Below are 26,087 nucleotides of genomic sequence, written 5' to 3'. Positions count from 1 at the left end.
GACAGGTGACTGGATCACAGGGGCTGGGGGGGGGGGGCAGCACCAAGGAGCCCGAGCGAAATCCCAGAAGTAATCAGCCGTCATGGGCGGTCTGCAGGCTGGGGAGGTGATGTCAGAGCTGAGTATCTGTGCTTGCTTACAAACATGTTCAAGGGACTTCCCTGACGGTCCAGTGGTTAAGACTCCGTGCTCCCAGTGCAGGGGGCCTGGCTTCCACACCTGGTCGGGAAACTAGATCCCGAATGCCACAACTAAGACCCAGCGCAGTCAAATAAGTAAATATTTTTTTAAAAAATAAATATCCTAACAGACTTTAAAAACAAAAAACCAAACAAACAAATGTGTTCCAATGCCTGCTCAGGGCCGGGGATACAGCAATAAGCCAGACATGGCCTCCGCCCGTGGAGAGCCAGTGACTCCGGTGGTGAAGTGTCATCAGGGTGACCGTGCTAGGTACCCAGGAGCCCAGAAGAGCGGGTTGGGCTCAGGAAAGAAAAATGAAAAGCCAGCAACACCTAGTATTTATCAAGCCCTTCCTCCACGCCAGGTGCCTCACATTGGTTATCCCATTAATAATAATAATAGTAGGAGCAGCAGCAGTAATAAGTAACACTTATTTGGTGCCAGCTTCCTTCTGGTCTATGGGCTTTTACCCATATTAATTCCTTTAATCTTCACGACAACCCTGGGAGGTGGATATCATGATCAATGTCCCCATTTGACAGATAAGGACATGGAGGCTCAGAAGCTGAGCGACTTCTCCAAGGAATAAGTGGCCGAGCCAATATATGAACTCAGACCTTCCCTCTTCCCCAGTCCATGCTGGCCTCTTCCTGCCCCGCCCCCCACTCCATCAAGGGATGGGCTGGGGGCTGAGGGGGCGGGGGCACTGCTGGCAATGAGCCGATGGCCTTGTCCTCTCCCTTCAGGCAGCCACGGGCTGCTGCATTCTCCTGCCGACTGAGGCTGGTGTTTTATGAACCCAGAACTGCAGCAAGATTCTCCTATTAATTTATTGGTATTGCTAATTAAACATCATATTCGCAAATGTAAATTTCCTAATGGCCTCCCTTCCATTTCCGAAGTTTCCCAAAAGAGATTTCTTGTTATGGTTGTCAATTGAAATCAATTAAATCTCACCGGATGGGTGGGCTGTGGCTGGCTCAGGGGTCACCGAGGGGATCTGGGGCCTCTGGACAGGGTCTAGCTGGGGCCCTTGTTGACCACAGAAAAGGACCAGGATCAGGAAACTCTGGGGAGAAAGAGGCAGAGTAGGCCCAGCCCCAAGCTCCTGGGTGTCAGCTGCCTTCCCTCTGGCCTCCCCTAGTCAGGGACGGGCTTTCCTCTGGCCCTTGATGTGGTTGCTGGCTGGGCCTGTAGCTGTTTGCAAGGCTACGTCAGGGAGGCCAGGCTAGGATGAGGAGTGAGGAGGGAGGTGGAGGGAAGAGAGAATCTAACAGGAGGGTCCAGGAATGAGCAAATGCCAGTGCTTGGAGATAACTTAGAGATTTTTCCAGTCAAACCCCTCATTTGAAAAATGGGGAAACTGAGGCACCAGGGAGGAAGTGACATGCCCAAGGCCGCAGAGTCAATATGTGGAGAAGCTGGGACTTAAACAGAGATCTGCCTGTAATCCCTTTGAGAATTTGATGAGCTATGTGCCCTTTCTCCAGAAAAATGCACACAGGGATCACATAATTGCAGGGACCTTGCTCTCTACCATGGCAATCCCCGACCCCAGTCAGTCATCGTGTAGTGCTTAAAAGCAATGGCTCTTGGACCACAGGTGACCGCTTTTGAATCCCATATCCAGCAAGCTCTCTGTCTCTCTGGACCTCAGTCTTCCTGTCTGTAAAATGGAACGGCAGTCTCTCCCTCCCAGGGCTGCTGGGAGGGTTATCTGACAAAGCATGTGAGTGCCCAATACCAGGATGGGGCTCATCATGTCAGAGCCCAGTGTGGAGAGGCCTCTGGCCAGTGCCGGCCTGGGCTGCGGGTGGACATGGGGAGCTTGGGAGAGGGTGAGCCCACGCAGGCCGAGGCTTGGCTTCACGTTTGGAATGATGGTCACCATTTACTCAGCGCTGAGACACCACATGCGTCATCTCTGTAATTCTCCCAGCTGATGAGGAGGTGCCGTCTTTGCCTCCTTCACAGATGGGGAAACTGAGGCTAGGGAAGTCCAGGACTTGCCTGGCCTGGGGTTCCCTGGGGGAAGGTCTCTCTGACTCCAGAGTCTGAGTTGGTAACTGCTCTGCCTTTGCTGAGAATGAAGTGGAAGAACTAAGAGTGGACCAGCCACCAGGACTTTGAGTCCCTGCTCTGCAGCTCCTTTGCTGGGGGGGGGGCTTGAGCATGACCCCTGCACAGTCAGGGCCCAGGACACACCTGAAATATGTCAGAGAGGACTGATGGTCTCTGCAGGCCAGTCTAAGACACCAGGGTGCACACAACGGTCAGCACTGCCCTTTCCACTCCTACAGCTACAGGCCTAGTGTCCCCTTCCGACACCCCTAAGCACAGCCTCTGGGGAGACAAGCAGAAAAGGGAGCCTGTGGGGGAAACTAAGTCAAAGGGCCAAGGCATTGGCAAGGACCCAGAGGATGCGGAAGACCCCTTCCCTTGCCTTTGTCCCTGGTACCTGCGCAAAGCTGGGGAGTGGGACTGGCGGGGAAGGAGATAAGTGAGGGACATCTCCCAGATGCCAGGAAGCATCCGCCTCGCCCCAGCTCTCCATGGCCTACATGGCTTTTGTGTGTCAGTATCGTTAGGGGACCAGTGGGTAATCTGAGTGTGTTGGTTGCTGCGTGGGGATCTCCATTAGGGAACGTTTTAAAAATACACTCTATTGCTGTTTGTTATTAATGGTAATGACACAGGGCGCGAGGCTGCCCATCAGCTCCCTACTGTCCCTGGCTCCTAACGTGCTGGGGGGAACAGTCACGACCCAGAGCCTTGCATGGAGCGTGGGCTGGGCTCAGGGCACAGGACGACCCCGGGGTGCCCAGACATTAAAAAAAAAATTTTTTTTTGCTTTATCCACCGCCTTCCCCCACCAGAGCCGTGCTGGTTCTGCAGCTCAGTGGCGGCTAGGGCCTCTGTTCTGCAGGATGGGGGTTGTTAAAGTTGTCAAGAATAAGGCCTAGTTCAAGAGATGCCAAGTGAAATTTAGAAGACGGCAAGAGGGCAAAACTGACTACTATGCTCAGAAACGATTGGTAATCCAAGATAAAAATAAGTACAGTGCACCCAAATACAGAATGACAGTTCAGGTAACTCACAGAGATACCGTTTGTCAGATTGCTATGCCCGTATAAAAGGAGGTATGATCGTTTGTGCAGCTTGTGCTCGTGAACTCCCGAAGTATGGTGTGAAGGCTGGCCTGACAAATTACGCTGAAGCATCTTGTACTGGCCTGCTGCTGGCACGCAGGCTTCTTAATAGGTTTGGGATGGACAGAATTTACGAAGGCCAAGTTGAGGTGACTGGAGGTGAATACAGTGTGGAAAGCGTTGATGGTCAACCTGGTGCCTTCACCTGTTACTTGGATGCAGGGCTTGCCAGGACTACTACTGAGAATAACGCTGTTGGGGCCCTGAAGGGAGCTGTCGATGGAGGCTTGTCTATCCCTCACAGTACCAAACGGTTCCCTGGTTATGATTCAGAAAGCAAAGAATTCAATGCTGAGGTACACCGAAACCACATCATGGGGCAGAACATTGCAGATTATGTGCGTTACCTGATCGAAGAAGATGAAGATACTTACAAAAAACAACTCTCTCGATACATAAAGAAAAACATAACTCCAGACATGATGGAGGAGATGGATAAGAAAGCTCATGCTACAATATGAGAGAATCCAGTGTATGAGAAGTTAAAAGAAGAGGTGGGGGCTTCCCTGGTGGTGCAGTGGTTGAGAGTCCGCCTGCCGATGCAGGGGACGCGGGTTCGTGCCCCGGTCCGGGAGGATCCCACATGCCGCGGAGTGGCTGGGCCCGTGAGCCATGGCCTCTGAGCCTGTGTGTCTAGAGCCTGTGCTCCGCAATGGGAGAGGCCACAACAATGAGAGGCCCACGTATCGCAAAAAAAAAAAAGAGGTGGAACCATCCCAAAATGTCACTTGCCCAGAAGAAAGATCGGGTAGCTCAGAAGAAGGCAAGCTTCCTTAGAGCTCAGGAACGGGCTGCTGAGAGTTAATAACCCAAACCACAATTTCTACGAAGATTTTTCAGATAAAGACAGTAATAAACTTATTGAACAAGTTAAAAAAAATTTTTTAATGTGGTAAAATACACAGAACATAAAATTTAACATTGTAGGCCTTTCTTTTTTTTTTTTTTTTTTGCGGTAAGCGGGCCTCTCACTGCTGTGGCCTCTCCCGTTGCGGAGAACAGGCTCCGGACGCACAGGCTCAGCGGCCATGGCTCACGGGCCCAGCCGCTCCGCGGCACGTGGGATCTTCCCGGACCGGGGCACGAACCCGTGTCCCCTGCATCGGCAGGCGGACTCTCAACCACTGCGCCACCAGGGAAGCCCTGTAGGCCTTTTAAAGTATGTAATTCAGTGGCATTAAGTAAATTTTATGTAGCTGTCTAGTTCCAGAACTTTCTTATCACCCCAAAATGAAACCTCATACCCATTAAGCAGTCACTCCTCATTTTCCCATCCCCCTGGCAACCACGAAGCTGCCTTCTGTCTCTATAGATTTGCCTTTTCTGGATTTGCCGATTCTGTACCCATGAAACATCAACTCCCCATTTCCCCCTCCCCCCAGCCCCTGGTAACCTCTCGTCCACTTTTGTGTCTATGGATTTGTCTATTCCAGGTACCTCATGTAAATGGAACTCTGCACCGTCTGGCCTTTTGTGTCTGCCTTCTTTTGCATAGCATCATGTTTTCAAGGTTCATCCATGTTGTGGCATGTACCAGTGCTTCATTCCGTGTTCCGGCAGAACAATATTCCACTGTGTGGATAGACCACATTGTGTTTACCCATCATTCACTTATGGACATATGGGTTGTTGCCACCTTTTAGCTACCGTGAATAACGTCCAGATTCTGAGCACACAGTTATCTGCGTTCTGAGTAGGGAGATGTCTCGATTCTCCTGCACAGATGTCCGGATAGCAAATGAAAGGTCATCCTTTCATACTGTACATGAGTGTGTCCAAGCTTCAAACGCCCAGCTCAGGGGCCCAAAGGACCACTTTGGTTCTCTCATTAGGTAGGTGGGCTCCCGTAGGGCCCAGGCCCCCAGGGAAATTATCCACAGCTTGAAACAGTGCGGGTTCCTTGAGGTGGGGAAAAGAGGGGCAAGCGGTACCCCTTGGACATGTGACCCTGTGGGGTGGTGGGGGCTGGATGAGATGACCTTCTGAGGACCCTTGTAGGCTAGCACACAGGAAGAAGTCTCTGCCCACTTGGCAGACCTTGCGGCCTAGAGCATAGAACATGAAATGTCAGAGATGGACAAGGTCTTGCTGTTGTCCAGTTCAAGTGCCCCACCCTGGGCATTTTAGAGATGGGGAAACTGAAGCCAGAGAAGAGACGAGACCTCTTCATTGTGTCGCCAACACCTTCACAGCTCCCGTTGACTGGCATTTCCCAGCATGAATTCCCTTAAACCATACACTTTAAGGGGTGTTCTAATGTCATTCCCATTTTACAGATGGGAACTTGAAGGCTCATGGAAATGAACCCCTGTCTGAAATGTAGGGAAGGGACAGAAGTTCTCAGGTGTCCCCAAAGGAAACCAGAGGTTTTCCAGCTAAACTCACGCCACTGCGGCCAGTGGCAACTGCCCTCGAGGTTGGCACTAAGTCATCCTCTCCCAGGGCGCTTAGCACCCCTGCTGGCATCTCCATCCCTCAGCCAGAAGCTGGATGTCTTGGGAGGTGGCATAAATAATGGGAAGAGCACAGACTTGAGTGAAAATCCCAACTCCACTCCTTGGTAATTTACTTTATCTCACTGAGCCTCAGTGTGCCCATCTGTAAAATGGGGAGTCTTGCCAACACCCACTGCAGAGGGTTGCTTTAAGAGTTAAATGAGTTAATGTATCCAGGAGGCTTGCACAGAGCTTGGCACACAGTGAGTGCTCCAAAAATGTAGCCCAAACAAACCTGGCCTCCCACCAAGCCCCACGTGGGAAGAGCTGGACGGAAGAACATCAAACAGATCAGGGAACCTGGTGCTGCCCCCGGGGATTCGTAGCTGAGAAGAAGCGGCGCTCATGGTCTCCCTGGGATAATCAGAGAGGACACCACCTTAATTCCACCTCCATCAGACCTCTGCCAGAAGACACGACCCTTTCACCTCATCAATATTCAAGAGCTTAACAAAAAAAGCTATAACTAGGGAAGTCAGAAATAATGGAATGCAGTATTGATTATTTTATGGTGCGATTAGGGGTAATTACAGCTCTCAAATTTTATTTTAATGTTACTTTCTACTACTTTTAGCCTTTTAAAATTATCCCAAACATCCCCATTTAATGGAACACACATGCCTTCAATTTCAATGTGAAATACTTTTTTTCTGCTAAAGTGTGACCTCAATATATTTGAAGACATAAATTACACCATGTATAAACCATAAAAAATGAATGATGAATTTAATTCTGGTGAAGCAGGAGAGATTGAGGAGGCAGGCGGGCAGAGGTGCTGTTTATCCAGTGCAGAGGGGACGGTCAGAAGCAGGAGGGGGCAGTGGGGGCCAGAGGGGGTGCCTGACCTTCAGGGGCACAGGAACGGGGCTCGGCGCTCTCCAGGACACAGGCCGAGGAGGGACTGTCTGAGCTTGTGGCCACTTCCTCTGCCCACCTTCCCTGGGGAATGCGTTTCCAAAATCTTGCAGTTGCATGGTCTGACTTGAGTCTCCAGCCTAACTCTGCCCATCATAGGTAGTGTGGTGTGGTTGCTAAAATGCCGTTGCTCCATTTTATCTATTCCAGCATACAGATGAGCAAACTAAGGCTGAAGGAACTCACCTAAAGTCACTTGGGGAACAAGTGGGGGTTTTGGGTGCTGGCTGCAAAGCCAGAATTGGGTACTCTGCAGCCCAAGAGCTTCCGGCTGTCAGAGAAGAGCCTGTAGGAACTGCATTCCCGTGGACCTCAGGGCAGTGAGCAGAGTGGCTGAGGACACAGGATTTTGAGCCAGACACCCTGGGTTCAAATCCTGGTCCCCTTATAGTGCTATGAGGACTCTCTACCACTATAAAGCCCCTAGCATGTTATTTCTGATCTTCTCTTGCCCAGAGTCTATGCTGGGGTTCGGGGTGGGGGGCTTTGGGCCCAGCAACAGGAGTTTTCAAAATCTGGGTAGGGATTTCTCCTGCACCCTCAGGGTACGGCCTCCAAACTTCTGTCCTGGGCTTTCCTGGTTCCTGTACACTCCTCTTCCCCAGGTGACTGGTAGCTCATTATTTGGGGACCCTCTTGCCACCCCTACTACATCGTGAGACCCCGGAGGGCAGGGGCCAGCTCTCCTTGTTTGTTGTTGTATCTTCAGCAACGGCACATTGTGGGAACTCGAGAAAACTGCATGAATGAAATGCTCGGTCGGACTTCCCTGGTGGTTAAAAATCCGCCTGCCAATGCAGGGGACATGGGTTCAAATCCTGGTCCGAGAGGATCCCACATGCCACTGAGCAACTAAGCCCATGAGCCACAACTACTGAGCCCACATGCCACAACTACTGAAGCGCGCCTAGAACCTGAAGCTCCGCAACAAGAGAAGCCACCGCAATGAGAAGACTGCGCATCGCAATGAAGAGTAGCCTCCGCTTGCTGCCGCTAGAGAAAGCCTGCACATGGCAATGAAGACTCAACACAGCCAACAATAAATAAACAAAAATTAATGAATTTATTTAAAAAAAAAAGAAATGCTTGGTCAACTGGTCACTTTGCTAATTTCAACGTTCAGTTCTCAGCCCATCCGCAGCACTGGTCACGGGCGCCTCCCTCCTCCCTGGAACACTCTCTTGCCTTGGCTTCCCGGCTCCCACTTTTCCTCTAACGTCCTAGGTTGCTCCTCTCACCTCTGGTGCGTTTCCTCTTCACCCTCTTCACCTCAGGGGGTCCAGGGCTCATCCTTGGGGCTTCTCTCTCCCATGGTCACTCCCACTGTGACCCCATCCTGCTCGCACTTTAATGACCATCTAGACCAATGCTGTCCAATAGAAATAGCATGTAAGCTTCTTAGGCAGTTTAACATTTTTGGATACCTACATTTTAAAAAATTAATTAATTACTTTATTTATTTATTTTTGGCTGTGTTGGGTCTTCGTTGCTGTACATGGCTTTCTCTAGTTGTGGTGAGCGGGGGCTACTCTTCGTTGCGGTGCACGGGCTTCTCATTGCGGTGGCTTCTCTCTTTGCGGAGCATGGGCTCTAGGCACGTGGGCTCAGTAGTTGTGGCTCGAGGGCTCTAGAGCACAGGCTCAGTAGATATGGCGCACGGGCTTAGTTGCTCTGCGGCTTGTGGGATTTTCCCAGACCAGGGCTCGAACCCGTGTCCCCTGCAGTGGCAGGCGAATTCTTAACCACTGCACCATGAGGGAAGTCATCCCTACATTTTTAAAAAATGAAATAAAAAAGAGTAAGGTAAATACTGTATTTTATCTAACCGAATATATCCAAAATTATTTCATTGTCATTTCAATATAAATGATCAATATAAAAAGATCATTAATGAGCTATTGTACTTTTTTTTCATCTAAGCCTGTGAAATCCGGTGTGCATTTTATACATACAGCATGTCTCCATCGGACCAGCTTCATTTCAAGTGCTCAGTAACCACGTGTGGCTTCCGGCTACTGTGTGGGGCTGCAGAGGTTTCTACGCTGACCGTTTCCAACATGTATCTTCAGCCCAGATCTCATGTCTCAGTGGTGGACACTTACTCCTACCCAGTGTCTCCATTTGGAGGTCTGAGAGGCGTCACAAACTCCAAACGTCCATAGCTGAGCTTCTGTTCTTCCCCGCACCTGCTCTACCCACCGCCTTCCTGCCTCTACTAACGTTAGCTCCGGCCTTCCAAGGCTCAGATCAAAATCCTCAAAGTGACCCTTGACTCTTCTTCCCAGCCAATTCTGGTCCCCCATCTGATCCATCAGCAAATCCTGTCTGTTCTATCTTCAAAATATATCCAGAATCTGACCACTTCCCACTCCCTCCATTGCTGCCACTTGGTCCAAGCCACCAATACTTCTCACCTGGGTAACTGAAATCGCCTCTTCCCTGGTCTTCTCAAGCCCACTCTTGCCCTGGACGCTACAAACAATGGTCCACCCAGATCACAGAGTGGTCCAGTAAAAGCATCAGTGAGCTTCTGTCACACCTCTGTTCATAGCCCTTCGATGCTGCCGATCTCCCTCAGGGTGAAAATTCAAGTCCATGAAGCAGAAAACACATAAAACATGTTCCTGCCTCAGGACCTTTGCCCTGTCTGTTCCCTCAGCCCAGATGGCCCTTCTTATAGGTATCTACAAGGCCAATGCTCTCATCTCCTTTGAGTTTTTGCAGAAATATCACCTTTTCATTGAAGTCTTTCTTAATCTTTCTATTTTAAACTGCCATTTCTCTCCCCATCCCCTACCCCTCCTTTATTTTCTCCTTTTATTTCTAATACATATAATTTACCTATTTATTTGACTGACTGCCTCTCTCACCAGAATGTCAGCTCTACAAGGCCAGGAATTTTTGTCCTTTTGTCTATTTTATTCACTATTCCACTTCAGCAGTGTCCACATGCATGGTGCCTAGCCTGTGTTAGGCATTCATAAATATTTGATGGAGAAATGAATAAACATTCACCACTAAATGGATAGCCATTTGAACCAAGACCATTTATTGAATTCTGTTTATTTGAAATGTCATCTTTATCATAAACTACACTTTCATATAAACATGCATCTGTTTCTTTCCATTGATTGATTTATCTAATCTCATTCCAATACTACACTGTTGTAATTACTATGACTTTATGTTTTGCCAACTGTTAAGGTTACTCACCTTTGAAATTTTTTTCAATATTATTACACATTTTCTTTCTCATACAAACTCTACAAGTGGACTATCATGTTTGATAACAATTTATGTCAGGAACTTCACTGAGACTGCAGTAGATTTATTAATTCAAGAATTTATTATATTTCAATATTGTCATCACATCCAAAATATATCTTTCCTTTTTTTTTTTTTTGCGGTACGCGGGCCCCTCACTGCTGTGGCCTCTCCCGTTGCGGAGCACAGGCTCCGGACGCGCAGGCTCAGCAGCCATGGCTCACGGACCCAGCCGCTCCACAGCATGTGGGATCTTCCCGGACCGGGGCACGAACCCGCATCCCCTGCATCGGCAGGCGGACTCTCAACCACTGCGCCACCAGGGAAGCCCTCTAATATTTTTATATTTAAAAAATGTAGAGACTCGCATACTGCAAAATATATATATATATATATATATATATATATAGGAAAATATTTTCACAAAATTGGAGTAGGAAAAACAAGACCTGAAACCAAGGAGCCATAAAGGAAGAGGGCTGCAATCAAATTTTAACATTTTATTTATTTATCTGCTCCAGGTCTTAGTTGTGGCACGAGGGGTCTTGGTTGTGATATGCGGAATCTAGTTCCCTGACCAGGGATCGAACCCCGGCCCCCTGCATTTGGAGCGTGGAGTCTTAACCACTGGACCACCAGGGAGGTCCAAATTTTAACATTTTTATGTCACAAAAATCATCAGCAGGCTGGGAGAAAGATGATCCACATCCAGGAGATATAAAAATATTCCATTAGAAAAACGGACAAAAGATATAAACAGACATTTCACAGTAGATGAAATTTAAATGGCCAATAATCATATTTTTTTAAAGTTCACACTCAGTCACAGGCAAATGAAAATTAAAACAACAATGGATTTTTTTGTTTTGTTTTTTGCCTGACACATTGGCAAAAATTAAGGAGACTGATAATATCAAGAGTTGGTAAAGATTTAGTTCAAAAGCAGTCTCATACAATGTTGAAGGGCGCGTGAGTCAAATTTTCAGAGAACGATTTGTTAATATCTATTGAAATAAAAAAAAAATTTCACCCAGAAATTCTACTTCTAGGGCTTTCTTTACCAAAAAGACTCACTTGGGCGCACAAAGATGTGTATAAGGATGTTTATTATCTTGTTTGCAATAGAAAACATTTTTGAAAGAACGTAAATGTCCATCAATCAGAGATTGGATAAATACTTATAGCACAGCCGAACTATGAAACCTTGAATAGGTACTTAAAAATAGTGAGGTAGGTCTATAAAAATCTATAAAGATCACGGAGAGATCTCCATAGCATACTGTCAAGTACATAGAAGCAAGTGAGAACAATAAACATGGTGTGATGCCACTTAAGATAATTAAGATATTTGAAAAACTGGCAAAGGGTTTGAACAGAACCTTCTCCAAAGAAGATATACTAATGTCCAAAAAGCATGTGAAAAAATCTTCAACATCATTAGTCATTAGGGAAATGCAAATCAAAATCACGATGAGATAACCACTTTACACACACTAGGAAAGCTATAATAAAAAAGACAGATGATAGCAAGTGTTGGTGAAGATGTGGAGAAATCAGAGCCTTCGTAAGTTGCTGGTGGGAATGTAACCTCGCGTACCCGCTTTGGAAAACAGTCTGGCAGTTCCTCAAAAGGTTAAACATGGAGTTACCGTATGACCCAGAAATTCTACTCTAGGTATATACCCAAGAGAAATGAAAACATTATGTCCACACAAAAACTTGTACGTGAATGTATGTAACAGCATTTATTCATTATGGCAAAAAAGTAGAAACCCATATGCCCATCAACCGATGAATGGATAAGTAAAATGTGGTATAGCCATACAATGGAATACTATTGGGCAATATAAAGGAATGAAGTACTGATGCACGCTACAGCAAGGATGAACCTTGAAAACATTATACTTAAGTGAAAAAGCTATACACAAGAGACCACCTTTGTATGGTTCCATTTATATCAAATACACAGAACAGGCAAATCCACAGAGCTAGAAAGATTAGTGGATGCCAGCGTTGGGGAAATCGAGGGGAATGGAGAGTGGCTGCTAGTGCATAGAGGGATTCTTTTAGGGGTGATGAAAATGTTCCAAAATTGGTGTGGTGATGGTCGCACACTCTGAATCTACCAAAACCCATTAAATTGGACAAATCATATGGCATGCAAATTATATCCCAATAAAGCTGTTTTTTAAAAAAAGATAATTAAGATGCTTGCATTTGATACTTTCTAACTAGTTAACCATGATCATGGCCATAGACTCTTGCCCACAGTCCCAGTACCCCCTGTATCAGTCTCCTTTAAAATCAAGGTGAACAAACCATGATGGACAAAATATCAACATTTTAAATAAAACAGGATCATATTCCTGATTTTTCATTTGTCACAGGCTCCAACGTGGCTCAGTTCAGCGGTTACTGATCTTGTCTTTAAAGTGTTGATATTTTGTTCACCACTGAATTTTTGGCATTAGTATTTCTTTTTAAGACTATTGCATTAAAGTATCATTTATCTTGGTTTCTGAGAGGTTTGGGGGGCGCTCCTTAAGTTTGGCCCCCGAGTGCCTCATTCGCCCCACCCTTGTCTCTGTCCTGGGTCCCAGGACTAGTGCCCCTGGCCTTGCCCTTGTCCCCAGAGGTGCCACCTGGGACTCCCAGGCTCCCAGCGGCTAGAAAGTGGAGCCTGGTGTCGGGAGCCTGCAATGCCACTGTCCCAGGCTGTGGACAAAGGTCACAGCCTCCCGCCTGGGACGGTTGACCCGTCCTCCCCAAGACCTGTATAGGGAGAGATGGAGAGACAGAGACCAAGAGACTAAGACCTTAGAGAGATAGGAGATGTCGGGGAAACGGACGGAACCCGAAGAGGAGGAGAGAGAGACAGAGAGAGCCTGGGGAGGCGGAGAGGAGCCGGGCGGGTGCGGGGCCGAAGGTCCCACCGCGGGGCGCCCCTCCCTGAGCCCAGCCCGCCCCCGCCCCACCCCCAGCGCGGGAGGCCCCGGAACAACCGTCAGAGGCGCCCGGGGGAAGGGGGCGCTCCCGGCCGCCCGCCGCCTGATGCGTATCGATCTGCGCCCGGGGTCGGCGCGGGGGCACCAGCTACCAGCGGGAGGGGCGACCGCACATTAGCGCGGCCGGGGACCACTCCCCGGAACGCGGGCCGGGCAGCCCATTAGACGCCCTGGCCGGTCGGCCGCGCGACCACCGTGGGCGGGGCGAGGCTGGCCCGGAGGGGATGCAGCAGCCTCCGAAGCCCCACCTCGCCCCATTGCCCGCTCCGAACAGCTGGTTTCCTCTGTTTCCTGAACTCCTCTCCAGCCTCTAGGGCTTTGCACGTGCTGTGCCCTCTGCAGGGACCCAATCTCCCATCGCGCCTCACCCAACTGAACCTCGCTCGTTCTTTGGCTCTTGCTTGGAAGTAGATTCCTAGGAAAGCCTAAATTCCTTGGGAACCCCCCAGACCCAGTTGGGTGCCCACCTTTGCACCGACCTCCTGAACAGCCCCCCATGAAAGCTGGGGGCTAGTCACAGGGATCAAGGATTGACCTCCCCAGGTGGTCTGAGTCTTTTGGGGGCTTCTCCCTGTGTCGCATCTTGGGGATCCTGGCACCAATAGTGGCCCCAACTGGCACACCTGTAAATGAAAGAATAAACACCAGAGCTAGTCAGGAGGCAAAACCTGCACAGCCCACGGGGACCTTTGACAAGGACCTCTTGTCCCCCTTACTTATCCTTGGAAAACGGTGTTGGGTATAATTGGGGTCGAAATCTAGTTCTGCCACTTAGCGGCTGCATGACCGCGGCAGGTTATTTAACCTCTCTGGACCCCCATTTCCCCATCTGCAGCTTTATCAAGGTCTGCATTCTAATTTCTGCTCTTACAGGAGACCCCCAGAGATCTATACCCAAGCTGGGGAGGGGACTGGAAACCCCATAAGGGGTGGCTGCAAAGGGCATGAAATGCTTCACCGGGGTGTAGAGCATGCAGGAAAAACAGGCCACCCTCACATGCTGCTGCTGGTGGGGGTCAGGGAAGGGGAACTTTCTGGTCGCAGTGACTCTCCCTCTTCGGGCTCTTTCTCATCAGCCTCATTTTTCTCCCATGCATCACTTTTCCCTTGACACCACTTCTCTGCCAACTACCACCCTGTTCTCTGCCCTTTACCCAGTAAGATTCCGTGAGAGGTGCCCCTGAGCCCCCTGTTCTCTGGTTCTTCCCTTTCCATCCTCTCTTGAACCCACCCCCATGCAACAGCTCTGGTCCAGAACACCAATGACTCCACAATGTGAAGTCCAACAACGGTCAGTTCTCAGCTCTCGATTCACTGGCCCCTCAGTGCCCTGGACCCAGGTGGTCCCTCTATCCTCCATGGAACCCTTTCCTTACTCCGCTGGTTCTCTCCCTTCTCCCTAGCTGTTCCTTCCCGTCTCCTCTGCACTATCAGAGGCTTGGTCTTCTGAGTCTTCTCCATGTACCCCCCTCCCTCCGTGATCCCCCCCAGTGCCATGGCTCTTTAAACACCAATACACGCTGACAATTCCCAAATGTATATCTCTAGCTCAGCCCTCTCCCCAGAGCTCCGCGCTTGTCTGTCTACTCAACATCTTCACTTGGGTAATAGGCAGAGCTGCCTCTAACTCATACAGCCCCATGCAAGTTAGCAGAAGGTGCTTTTCTTAAGTAATTAAAAAAAACAAAAAAACCCCCACTTCATACTACATATTATTCTGTCCAACTATGGGCAGGCCAGCCAGGAGAAGGCAGAAAGCACTGACCCGCTGCAGGCCCTGCTAGGCAACGAACGCCAGGCTGGCTCTTGTATAAAGGAGGGGGATGGGAGGAGAGGGAAGAGAGCAGGAGCCGGAGAGGTGGACGGGGAGAGGTAGAGGGGGCACTGGGTCCGGGGTTTAATCAGTAGCATCCAGCTTAAATTCATCTGAATGGCAGGTCCATAAATCAGGCTTCTTGTTAAATCTGTGGCCAGAGCATATGCTTCCCGTTAGGAAGCGGTGAAGCCTCTGCAGCATGGCTGTGCCCCCTTGCTCATCCCCCTCAGCTTGGCCTGGATCTGCCCCAGAAGACTTTACTGGGAGCGACAGCCCTGGCTGGGGCTCGCTTGTACCCAGGCGCTAAGGCAAGTCACTCAGTGTACAGTCCTTCCACTGCCCCTGCTCTGTGAGGTGGCTGTTGCCTGTTTAGAGTTCGGTGGGGGTAGGGAGTGGAAATCAGGCCTCTGAGAGAGTCTGGTAAACAAGAAGAGCAGCCTCAGGGGATGCCCCGAGCATGATTGCAACAGGACATAATCCTTCACACGTGTGCAGGATCTAGAGGTTAGACAAGTCTATGATTATAATGAAACCTCCTCAGAGATGCTGCCCTTGTACAGTGTACAACCTGTGCAACCTTACATGGCAGTCCTACTGACAGGTGCCTGTATTATTCAGGATAGGATAAATTATGCTGTGTTAGCAAACAACATCTAAATCTCAGCGTCTTAGAACAACAAACATTTATTTCTTTGTGATGACACACGTCCAGGGCAGGTGGGCAGAGGGCTCTCCTCCATGAGTCACTCAGGGTCCCAGGCTGATAGAGCTTCCACCTCGGCCAAGCTCCGGAGATAGTCTCCACAGGGCACCAGCAGAGCCGGAAGTGATTAAAGCCCCAGCCCGGAAGTTACACATATCACTCCCACCCACAACTCTCTGGCCAGAGTTCATCCCCTGGCCGCATCTAACTTCAAGGGGGCAGGAAGTGCCGTCTTCCTGCACACCCAATGGAGAAGAACAGGATATCAGGCTGGCAGTGACGGCTGCCTTAGCTCCTCAAACCGAATTCCTCCCAGGGTTTTCTCTGCTGTGCTAAATGCATCTCTCCCTCTCCAGGGTTCAAGCTCCGACTTTGGAGGCATCCTTGATTCCTCTCTCTTTTTAATATCCCATAGACAAGCGATTTGCAAATCCCGTCAACTCCATTTTCAAAATATATCCGGAAGGAAACCACTGCTTTCCACCCCACACCACCAGCCTGGTCTGAGCCACCATCCTCTCCAGCCCAGCTGTCACAGGGACCTCCTCGCTGCCACCCTGGCCCTCTACAGCGATTCTTCACCCAGTAGCCAGAGAGATCTCATTAGATGTAAGCTGGACCACATCACTGTTCTGCTCAGAACCCTCATGGCTCCCACCTCCCTCAGAGAAAAGTAAGTGTCCTCACAGTGGCCCTCAGAGCCCCGAGATCTGTACCCCCTTCCTTACCTCTCTGACCTCACTGCTCCCACCCTGTACCTCTCTCCCTAGTCTAGCCTCACTGGCCTCCTTGCTACTCCCTGGACAGTCAGCTCACTGTTGCCTCAGGGCCTTTGCACTTGCAGGTCTCTATCTGGCATGCCCTCCCCTCAGATCCCAGCCTAGCTCCCTCGTCCTCCTCCTTCAAGACTTTGCTCTAATGCCCCTTCTCAGTGAGGCCTTGCCTGGCCTCCTTATTTTAAATTGCACACCCACCTCTGCATTCCCATTCTATTGTTTTTGTTTGTTTGTTTTTGGCCAGGAAACTTACTAACTTCCAAAAACCTAAGGATTTCACTTGTTGTGTTTACCATGTGTCTCCCCAGCTAGAATGTAGGGCAGAGATTTTTATCCGTCTGGTACACTACTGTGTACCTATTATCTGTAATAGTACCTGGCATATATAGTAGGTGCTCAGCAAACATTGTTGAATGAATGAACAAACCAAAGCATGGCACAGTGGCTAGGAGCTCAGGCTCTAGAACCAGGCTGCTGGTGTTCAAAACCCAGCTTTGCCATTTACTATCATGTGATTTGGGGCAATTCCCTTAGCTTCCCTGCCCCTCAGTTTGCTCATCTGTACAATGGGAATAGAATAGTACCTACCATGTGGAATTGTAAATTTGAACGAGCTAATGCATTTAAAGCTGTCCAACGCCTGGCAAAGAAATGCTTGGCATACGTTGGCTATTACTATTTTAAAACATTGACCCTACAATTCTACTTCTATCTACTGAAACGAAGAACTAGTGAGAGGTTGTTTTGATTATGGGCAAACATTTACATATGACTGTGCTCATCACTGTGTTCTTTTAATAGTAAGAAGTTGGAAACAACCTAAATTTCTAAGAAGATAAGATTTGTTAAATAAAATATGGTACACCCTTTGAAGGAATACCAGGCAGCCATTAAAACTCAAGTTCTCAAAGAATATTTAATGGCATGGGAAAATGTTCAGAGCCTAATGCTAAGTGAAAAAACAGGATGTAATTCTTAAATTAAGTTGTGGATATCTGGCTGTTTTATTTATTATTGTTCCTTAAAATGTACATATACTCTTTCATACGTATTAATTCATAAAAATGCAGGAAAAAAAGCAGGACACAAAACTACATGATCTCAATTTAGATTAACATGTTTTTATGCGCCTTCCTACACCCCTACACGTTCAGAGAAAAAATAAAAACAACTGAAAAGAAATGGACCAAAGTGTTAAACAGTTGTTCCTTCTGGGTGATCAGGCATTGAAAGAGCTAAACAATCTTTCCTATTCCTTATTTTATTTTTTAGATTTCTTTCAAGGAAAGTGAAAAACTGAAATCCTTTAGTAATCAGGAAAAAGGAGGGTTTTAAAGATTCAGGTCAGAGTTTTCCAAATAGCACATTAATAGGTGATCATTGAAACATAAGCTGCAGGATCAGAGAAAGGAGACCACGGTAGGGTAAAGGGAGTACAAGCAGTTTCACCCCTGCAGGACGTCTCAGAGCGTTTACTGTAGCACCAGTGATGGCTGTCAGTAAGAGGGGGCCCTTTGCTGCACAGTAGCTCATGGCGAATCCCTGGGTATGAACTGGCACTGGGGGGGCTTGGTGCCACCCTTACCTGCTGTGGGGCCTCTGTGCTGGTCTCTACAGGCTCCCCACACAGGATCTGGAGCCTGGGCCTGGGTCTGCCTCTTTTAGTCCGTTTGCCAAGCCTCTGTCCATCTGGAATGTCCTTCTTCTGCACTAACCCCAACCCTACCCATCCTCAGGGCCTCTCTCCCTCTGGAAGCCTAAGGCTGCCCAGCACCCTTGAGTGCCAGTGACAAGGATTGAGTTACCAGACTGGGTTGGGGGTTTAGCAATGCTTCCACAATGGTTTCATGATTGTATTTAGAAGAGGGAAGTGATCTGTCTTCCCAGATGACCTGCAAGAACCCCAGAGGCCAGGCTGCCTCTGGGGGCTTCCCCCGGTCTTACAGGGCACCCAGCACAGCCTGGACAGGTGCAGATGCCCCATGAGGAAGCCCACTGCATCCCTGCTGCCCACCGCTCCCAGAGGGTACCTCCATTTGCTCAAGCCAAGACACTCCGCTGACACCAACTCTTGCAGGGTCCCATCCCCCAGTTCCTGCTCTCCTCCTTTCTGAAGACCCACTGCCCACCCCCTCCTCAAAAAGTCCCCCATGATCCTCGGGCAGGCAGAAGTCATCCCCTTCTCAGTCATTGCTAGAAAGAGCTACTTCTCTGAACGCACACCTGTGCCAGGTCCAGGGGCACCGAGACAAATGTGACACGTGGAGGGGCACGGGCCTGTTTTTCTGGAGGTGACTCACCTGGAGTCTGAATCACTTTCCTTTCCTAGGTTTCGGTTTGCCTATCTCTCCAATAGCAACAGGGAGGAAAAATCCCCTTTCTAGTCATTGAAGACTCTGTTGTCTGCGTGCACATAGCCAGACTGGTCTGGAGGGGGCCAGTTATTCCCGCCACGTGTCTTCTTGGGGTACACGGATCTGTCTGAGTGGAATCCTGAGACAGAGCACATCTGTGTAAAGTGTTCATTTTTGTGGCTGTGATGCCTCGAGGACCTGACTCTGTCCCTGTGAATCCTGCTGTGCTGTGCTCTGTGTGTGTGTGTGTGTCTTGGGTCCCTATTGAGCTCTGCAGTTCTCTGGGCCTGGATCACAAGGCCAGAGTCCCAGCCAGGCTGGGGTCTACAGGGGGTCATGAGGCAGAACATCATCCCCCTATTCCTCCACTCCCTGCCCAGAGAGACACTACAAAATTCCCACCAAGCAAGGGAGGGCTGAGGGGACCACCCCTCCCAATGCACATGTGTCCTGGCATAACCTGGTCCCTGAACCCAGCCAGCCACGTCCTCTAAGGGGCTGACCAGGAGCCCAAGGTGACAGAGGCTGGGCAATACTACTGGGTCCCCCCCACGGTCCAGGACTCACTGTGGTGGGTCCCATAGGGCCCTCCCTGTCCCCCGCAGCTGGGCTGAGCAGCTGGGAAACACCTTCCACCCTGCCTACAGGGACCTAGCTTTGACTCGCAGCCACAAGCAAATGCAGTGAGGACCCCTGGCGCCCCGGCTCCCCGCCTCGTGGCCGCTTTTCCCACAGAATCAATCATCCTGCCACTGTGTTTGCGGGAAGTGGGGGGGTGGGGCTGAGCAGAAGGCTTGCAGGGTACCTGCTCCCCAGTGGGGTGGCAGCCCACTTGGGGCAGTGAATGGGGCTCACGGGCACCAGCACTCCCAGCAGACCTGCATCCCCGGCTCTGGGCCCCTTCCCTGCTGGCGGAACCAGACCCTGAGCATAAGGAGAGGAGTGGGTGGGAGTTACCTCAGGGGTGTGGCCAAGGGTGGGGCAGACGAGGCTGCACCCAGAACAGGCCCCCCAGGAGGCGGGGGTGGAGGGAGGTGAGGGGAAGGGTGAGAGTAACTGCTTAAGCCGTGTTAGGTGTCCCCCGAGTGGGAAGTTAGATCAGATTCTTTCATTCATGGGTTCAGGAGTCTTCCCCACGCCCCCGCAGACCGAGGAGCCCTCTCCACCCTCCCGGAGCTGGCAGGTCATGACCCAGGAGTCTCGACTGTGGGTGTGGGCTGGGCCGGGATAAGGAGGAAGAGCCCCAGGCACCTCCTCCATGGTTGGTGGTTGGCCTCTGCTGCCTGGATTTTACCATTAGAGAGCCATCTCCCCACCCCAGGGAGGGTGACCACCCCTGCCCCTCTTTGGTTACAGGGAACGCCCCACAGTTGGGGAACAGATGAGGAGCTGTCAGCTCGACTACACCCTCCACTCCCACCATCACTATTAATAAAGACCACGATTAACGCCTAACATTTACACTGGGCTTTAGCAGGTGAAAAGTGCCCTGTGAGGATGGGCAGGGGAGCAGGCACTATTATTTTCACACCCATTTTACAGATGAGGAAACTGAGGCTCAGGGAAGTCCACCTGTTTGCACAAATGAGCAAATGGCAATGGGCTAGAACAGCTAGAGGTGCAGGGAGGAGGTCTGAGTGGGCAGGGCGTGTGGCGGGAGGTGGGGTGCTGAAGGGGCGGGGAGGACCAGCTCCCAGGAGACGTGTTCTCCTGGGAAGAGCAGCAGACTAGGAGTCCTGCAGCCTGGGTCGCGCCCTGGCTCCTGCACTGGCTCGCTGAGCAAGCCTCATCTCCTCCCTGGGCCTCTACTTCCCTCTCTGTAAAATGGAGTTAATAATCCCTGCCCGGCCCTGCCCTGTGGGATGTTGCAGGGACCAAACCAGTGTTACTGGCTGGGAACTGGGTTTAGAAACTGCAGGGAGCTGCCAGCCTGTAGGAGTAATCAGCCCACGTCTGCCTTCCTGCAGCTCTGGGCCCAGAGGAAGGCAACCCAGCTGGACCTGGTCGTAGAAGCTGGAACTTTTCCCAGCTTGGAGTCTCAGAGCCACACACCTCTGAGCCCCATCTGGCTCGCCCATCGCTGTCTTCTCCAGGCTTCGAGGGCTGAGGTGGCGACAGAGAGCGGCAGCCCGACATCCGCGGGGAGCTCCCTCCACCCTCCTCAGATCCTGGGTTGAGGAGGGGGCGTGGGGAGTCCAGGCTGCCAGTATGAATATTAGCTGGTGTGAACTAATTTGATGGTGCTGATAAAGACTGGGCTGCCTGGAGCCCCTGAGCCCCATCCAGCCCCCCACTCCACCCCCACTGAGAACATGGAGGCTGAGCTGTCCCCGCTCCATTCTCGGTGATGAAATCCCAGCTCAGTCGGACTGGCTAGCGCTGCAGTTACCAAATCGCTGTAATTGAGATTAATTTGGGTGCCAGATTGGGTCGGTCCTCACCGGCACCCATTAATTAGTGGGGGAGGCTCAGAACCCCAACAGCTGGGCCCTGCCCCCAGCAGGAGCTGGGGCCGTGGGATGAGGGTGCTGAAAGTTGCCCAGGTGGGTATGTGGGGTGGAGCCGCCGGCTGGACAGAGCCTCACCCACCCCATCCAGAGCTCTTCCTCCCCTGCCCAGGAGGGGAGGGTGCAGCGGATCTTTGACTCAGGCCCAAAGGCAGCTCTGGGTCCAAGGGTTAAAGGGCTCATTACAGGGGTGGGGAGGACGGGTGGGGGGCTCAGAGGCTTCTTGGACATCAAACAGCTCTTGCAAAACTTCTAGATGAGTTAAGTGCAAATGAATTTGAAACAGACAATGACGGTCCCTTTATTGACACCTGGGCAGAAAAATGCAGGGAAAATCGCCCCAGGGGGAGCTCAATTAGGGATTTTTTTTTTTTTTTTTCCTGAACCCAAAACTCACAGGGAAAAACAATCCCACCCATCTACACAGGCTACACCGGGCGCCAGAGGCAGGCTGGCACTCCCTGACTCAGGGCTGGGCTGGCAGTGAGCTGGGGACACACGTGAGGCCCTGGGCACACATAAGTGAATGGAGAGCAGCAGCACAGACCTGTGCAGAGCTGGGAGCACCAAGCACACACGTGTGGAGGTGGCACAGCCCTGGGAACGGAGCGCAGCCCGGGCTCGCTGGTGGAGGATGCGGGCATGCGTGTGTGGGCAGCTAGAAGGAGGCCAGATGGGGGTGGGGGCTCAGGGTCTTCTGGGGTGAGGCGCAGAGCCCCAGGGCCCCCCAGGGCGACAGTGAGCAGGGCTGCCCCAGTCACGTGAGTGCTCCTGGCCTGGACGGGGCCCTTGGGATTGCCAGGCAGGTCCCCACCCGCCCTGCCCCACTCACCTGACTAGCTCCAGTTAATTGCCTGGGTGTTTTATTTTTTCCCTGTGAATCTCACAGAGGGACAAAAGCAGGTTCTGAGTCACCAGGAACCAGCCCCCGCTTCCACCTACTCTGGAGCCTTACCCTTGCCCCTACCCCAAGGACCTGAGGACCCTGAGGCAGCTGGGGCCTGGCCCAGGGTGACTGCGGAACCACCGCCGGGTCTGCGAGGTGTTCCCGCTGCTGACCAGGAGCCAGCCCCCCGCCCCCCCCCCCCCGGGGGCCCAGGGCGTGTGACCTCCCTGGGGGCCTAATGGAGCAGCCTCCGCACTGCACCATATTTACAATTCATGGCTCCAGCTGAGATTGCATTAGGGCCTGGCTGTCACTCTTGATGAATGTCGCTTGTTTTCCAGAAAAAAACGGGCTCTGGATGCAGAGTGACAGGGCGGAGGGAGGCGCCCAGCCCTTCCCCTGGCTGAGGACCAGGGCAGGGCCTGCCTCCTCAGCGGCCTGTCAGTGGCCTCGAAACTTGACCCGCCCACGGGGCTCTCAGGGGTCCCGCACGGCCTCTCCCGTTCGCCAGGCCCTTCGTGTTGCCTGCCGTGTGGGGTTCTCCCAGCAGCCCTACAGAGGGACTCTGCTAGAGCAGCTCCACTTGACAGATATGCAAACTGAGGTTTGCAGGAAGAGGGAAGCTGATGAAAGTGTGTTGGCTGGAAGTGAGTTGGAGAGTGGTGAGGAAACTGAGGCAGAGTGCTCATGGCAAAAGGCAGGGACTCTTGTCTTGGGCTGTGAGCGCTGCTTTGCTCGCTGTATATCCCTGTCTCTAGAGCAGTGCCTGGATTACAGTAGGTATTTGCAGAAAGACTGAGTGAATGAATGAATGAATGAATGAGCTAATGGCCTCAGCAGCTGTGGGATGCTGGAGAGGCTGAACCATGGGTCCAGGCACTCAGGCCCTTGATGCCCCCTCTCCTGACCTCCCTGCTTCCCTCTGCCCTCGGCTTGGGAGCAGGCAAGCTGCTGACACAGCCTTACGGGTTTCCCCCCCCCCCCCGTGGCAAAGGCCTCTGACAGGGGTGGGAAGCCGGCTCTCACCCAATCGGAGGCCAGGTTTCTTGGCATTCAGCCCCACAGCCCCAAACCCACACAAAGGGACTGGGGGAATGCAAACCAACAGAAAAAAAAACCCCTATTCTTTGGGGGTCTAGAGCCCAAGTCGGATCCCAGATATGACATCGTAATAGCGGCTACTGTGGCCACGCACCATGCTTGTGTCATTTGCTCTCCGGGACAATATACCACTGGGAAGTGCTGTCTTTCTCCCCATTTCACAGATGTAGAATAAGACTCAGAGACTGAGAGGCAGGTTGGGACCGCAGCCCATGTACGTGAAAACATCCCTCGTGATGACTTGGATCCTCCTGCCAGTCCTTTCCGGGCTCATGAAGCAGCAGGGTGCTACTCCTCTTGTGGCCCTCCCCTCCCCAGTTCAAGCTGCTGTCCTGGCATTTTTGTCCAGTGCGGAAAGCCTCACCTAGAATACCAGGTGTCCACTCCCATTAGCTGCCTGTCCATCGGTTCCAGAGTGGTCCCAAGGTCATCACTGTCAAAGGGCATCCCTCACTGTCCAACATGTGGGTTTCCTTGGCCAGAAGTTCAGCTCCGGAATCCCTTGAATGACCCTCCCTGGCTCCCCAGGGACCAGACAGGTTTCCAGAATCAAGATGGACCAAGTCCCTGCCCCTTCGCCATATGGGCAGATGTTGGTCTTGTCTCCCTGGGCTGTAAACAGCTGCATAGCAACTCTGGAGAGTGTCAGAGGCCATGGCTCAGGGCCAACATTGTACCCACCCTCCAACTGTATCTTCCAAGCGAACATGGAGCCAGGCAAAAAGAGCATTGGCCCTGGAGTGAGCTGGCTCTGCGTTCAAATCCTCCTGTTGTCCCAGCTGTGTGACCTTGGACCAATTCCTTCACCACTCTGAACTCCAGCTTTCTCATCTATAAAATGGGCATGATCGTGCCTCATATCGCATGGTGGATGTGGGACTCACATGGGCTATATGTAAAGCACCAGGTGCCCCGTAGGCGCTGGCTAAGTGGGGTGGAGGATGACCGGTTCTACGGACTGGGGATGCAGTTCAACGCTCTGAGCCAGCGGACACCACCCCCAAGTCCCTGGGTCCCGTCCACTCCTGTCATCAATCAACGCTGCTGGGCCGCTTCTACAGCCATCTGCCAGCACCAGCTGCTGCCCACCGCCACCAGGGCACCTTGCGGGCCCCAGATGCCCCAGGGACCCCGCCACACCCTGTCCTCCCCCGCTGACTGCCCCAGCCCACCTTCAGGCTTTCAGATGCAGGGACCCCAGCAGCTTTCCCCCATCCCAAGGGCACCCCCTTTATCCTCACCCCAGGGCCTTCTGCATCCCCAGGGGCTCCTCATGAAGGCCTGGGGCCCAGGGACCAGGCTGGAAGGCCCTCTGCTCCCACAGCCTGGCCCCCGCCCGTCCTGCCCGTCCAGCCCGTCCGCTGGCTCTTACCACATCCTGCCGCAGCCCTGCCTCTATTTCATCAGGCCAAGGATTGCTTTTTAAGTAAATCTAAAAAACTCCACTTCCTCCTTGGCAAGTTCATTTTAAGTCATTTTATCTCTTTCCCCCCTATATTTTTCCCAAATAATGTGATTAAGTGACTCAGCGCCGTCTGCCTCTGGCAGGCCTGGCCTCTAATTCAGTTTGAGGACGGCCACCTCTGACCCCACTCCACTCTGGCTAAGAGAACACTTAAGCGATATCCTACCGCTTCCTACAGAGAGAGGCTGGGGGGGCGGGCGGGGGCGCACGGGGGGGGGAAGCGAAACAAACTTTCACATAAAATTATGGTATATGGATAATTGAGAAGTTTAAAAACATGAATCTAATTGTACAGTCCCCGGAGAAACCCATATCGAGCCACCCTATAAGAGGCCTGGAATCTCCCGATGATGATTTATTGCTAAATCCTAGTATTTTTCAATACATTATAGTTTTTAAATTGTGTTTAAATTGAGTGTAGAGGAGCAGAGGCCATTAGGAGATGCAGAAATGATGATTATATTTAAATATTCATGCACGCAGTACCTTATTATTGAATCTGAACACTAACAAAATCAATATTAAGTGCGGTTTGACATGAATTTATTTATGAATTTCGACTTTCTAAGTACTGTATTTTTTCACTCAAAAATTGTGAGTATAATGTAGTAATGATATCAAAACACAGTGTCAGAGAGCATTAGCTGGGGAGGTTATAAACCTCTGGATTAAGGGGCCCCAGATTGCCCTCAAAAGTGCTTAGTACACAAAACCCAATTCCTTTTTTTTTTACCTTCCCTGTTTCTGAATTGTGCAAATCCACATACACTCAGAGAGGGCGGTGGGGCAGGGTTGGGGAGGGAGGGCAGCTCAGCTGGAGTGGCAGGCGGGGCTGCGGGCACTCAGCTCATCCAGCCCGGGGTGCCGGGGATCCAGGCTTCTCTGTGGGCTCCTCCCCTGAGCTCCATGCCCGGGGAAGCAGCCCTCTGGCCAGGGGGCTCCTGAGGGTCTCAAGGAATCTGCTGCCACGACTCCCTAAAGGGAGATACCATGGGGGTTGGGGAGGGGGGTGTATGAAGGTCTCTTTATTTCCCAGACTTTTGATTCTGGGGGCAGGGTGAAAGCTGGTGGGATCTGACCCCAGGAAACCAAGACATACGGAGCTAGGAGAGCCTTTGCCCCTGCCCCCAGATTCTGGGTCGGGCCCCCAGGTGCATATCCAGGGCAGGTTTAGGGCCCCTCCTGCTGCTCAGGCCACCAGGACCCAGACCTGCGTGCTGATGTTGGCCAAGGTGATGAGTGTGCCGGCCCCCACCTTCCCCGGCCCCCTTTCCTTCTGTTCATCCACAGCTTCTCTCTCGTGTGGCCTGGGACCCTTCCCCTGGCTGCTGCCCCGATGCCACCCCTGCCAGGAGGCCACCTGCAGCTGTAGGGTTGCCCCTCCCTGTCCTTCCAGAGATTTGATGTC

General features: G+C 51.4%; 1 pseudogene; it reads left to right on the top strand.

Moving 5' to 3' along the window:
* Nucleotides 1-3,061: 3,061 nt before the first annotated feature.
* Nucleotides 3,062-4,272, top strand: LOC101282823 (60S ribosomal protein L5-like; annotated as a pseudogene).
* Nucleotides 4,273-26,087: the final 21,815 nt, after the last annotated feature.

Source organism: Orcinus orca, chromosome 1 (assembly GCF_937001465.1).
Source record: "Orcinus orca chromosome 1, mOrcOrc1.1, whole genome shotgun sequence".
Classification (NCBI taxonomy): domain Eukaryota; kingdom Metazoa; phylum Chordata; class Mammalia; order Artiodactyla; family Delphinidae; genus Orcinus; species Orcinus orca.
This window is presented reverse-complemented; position numbering and strand designations above follow the sequence as displayed.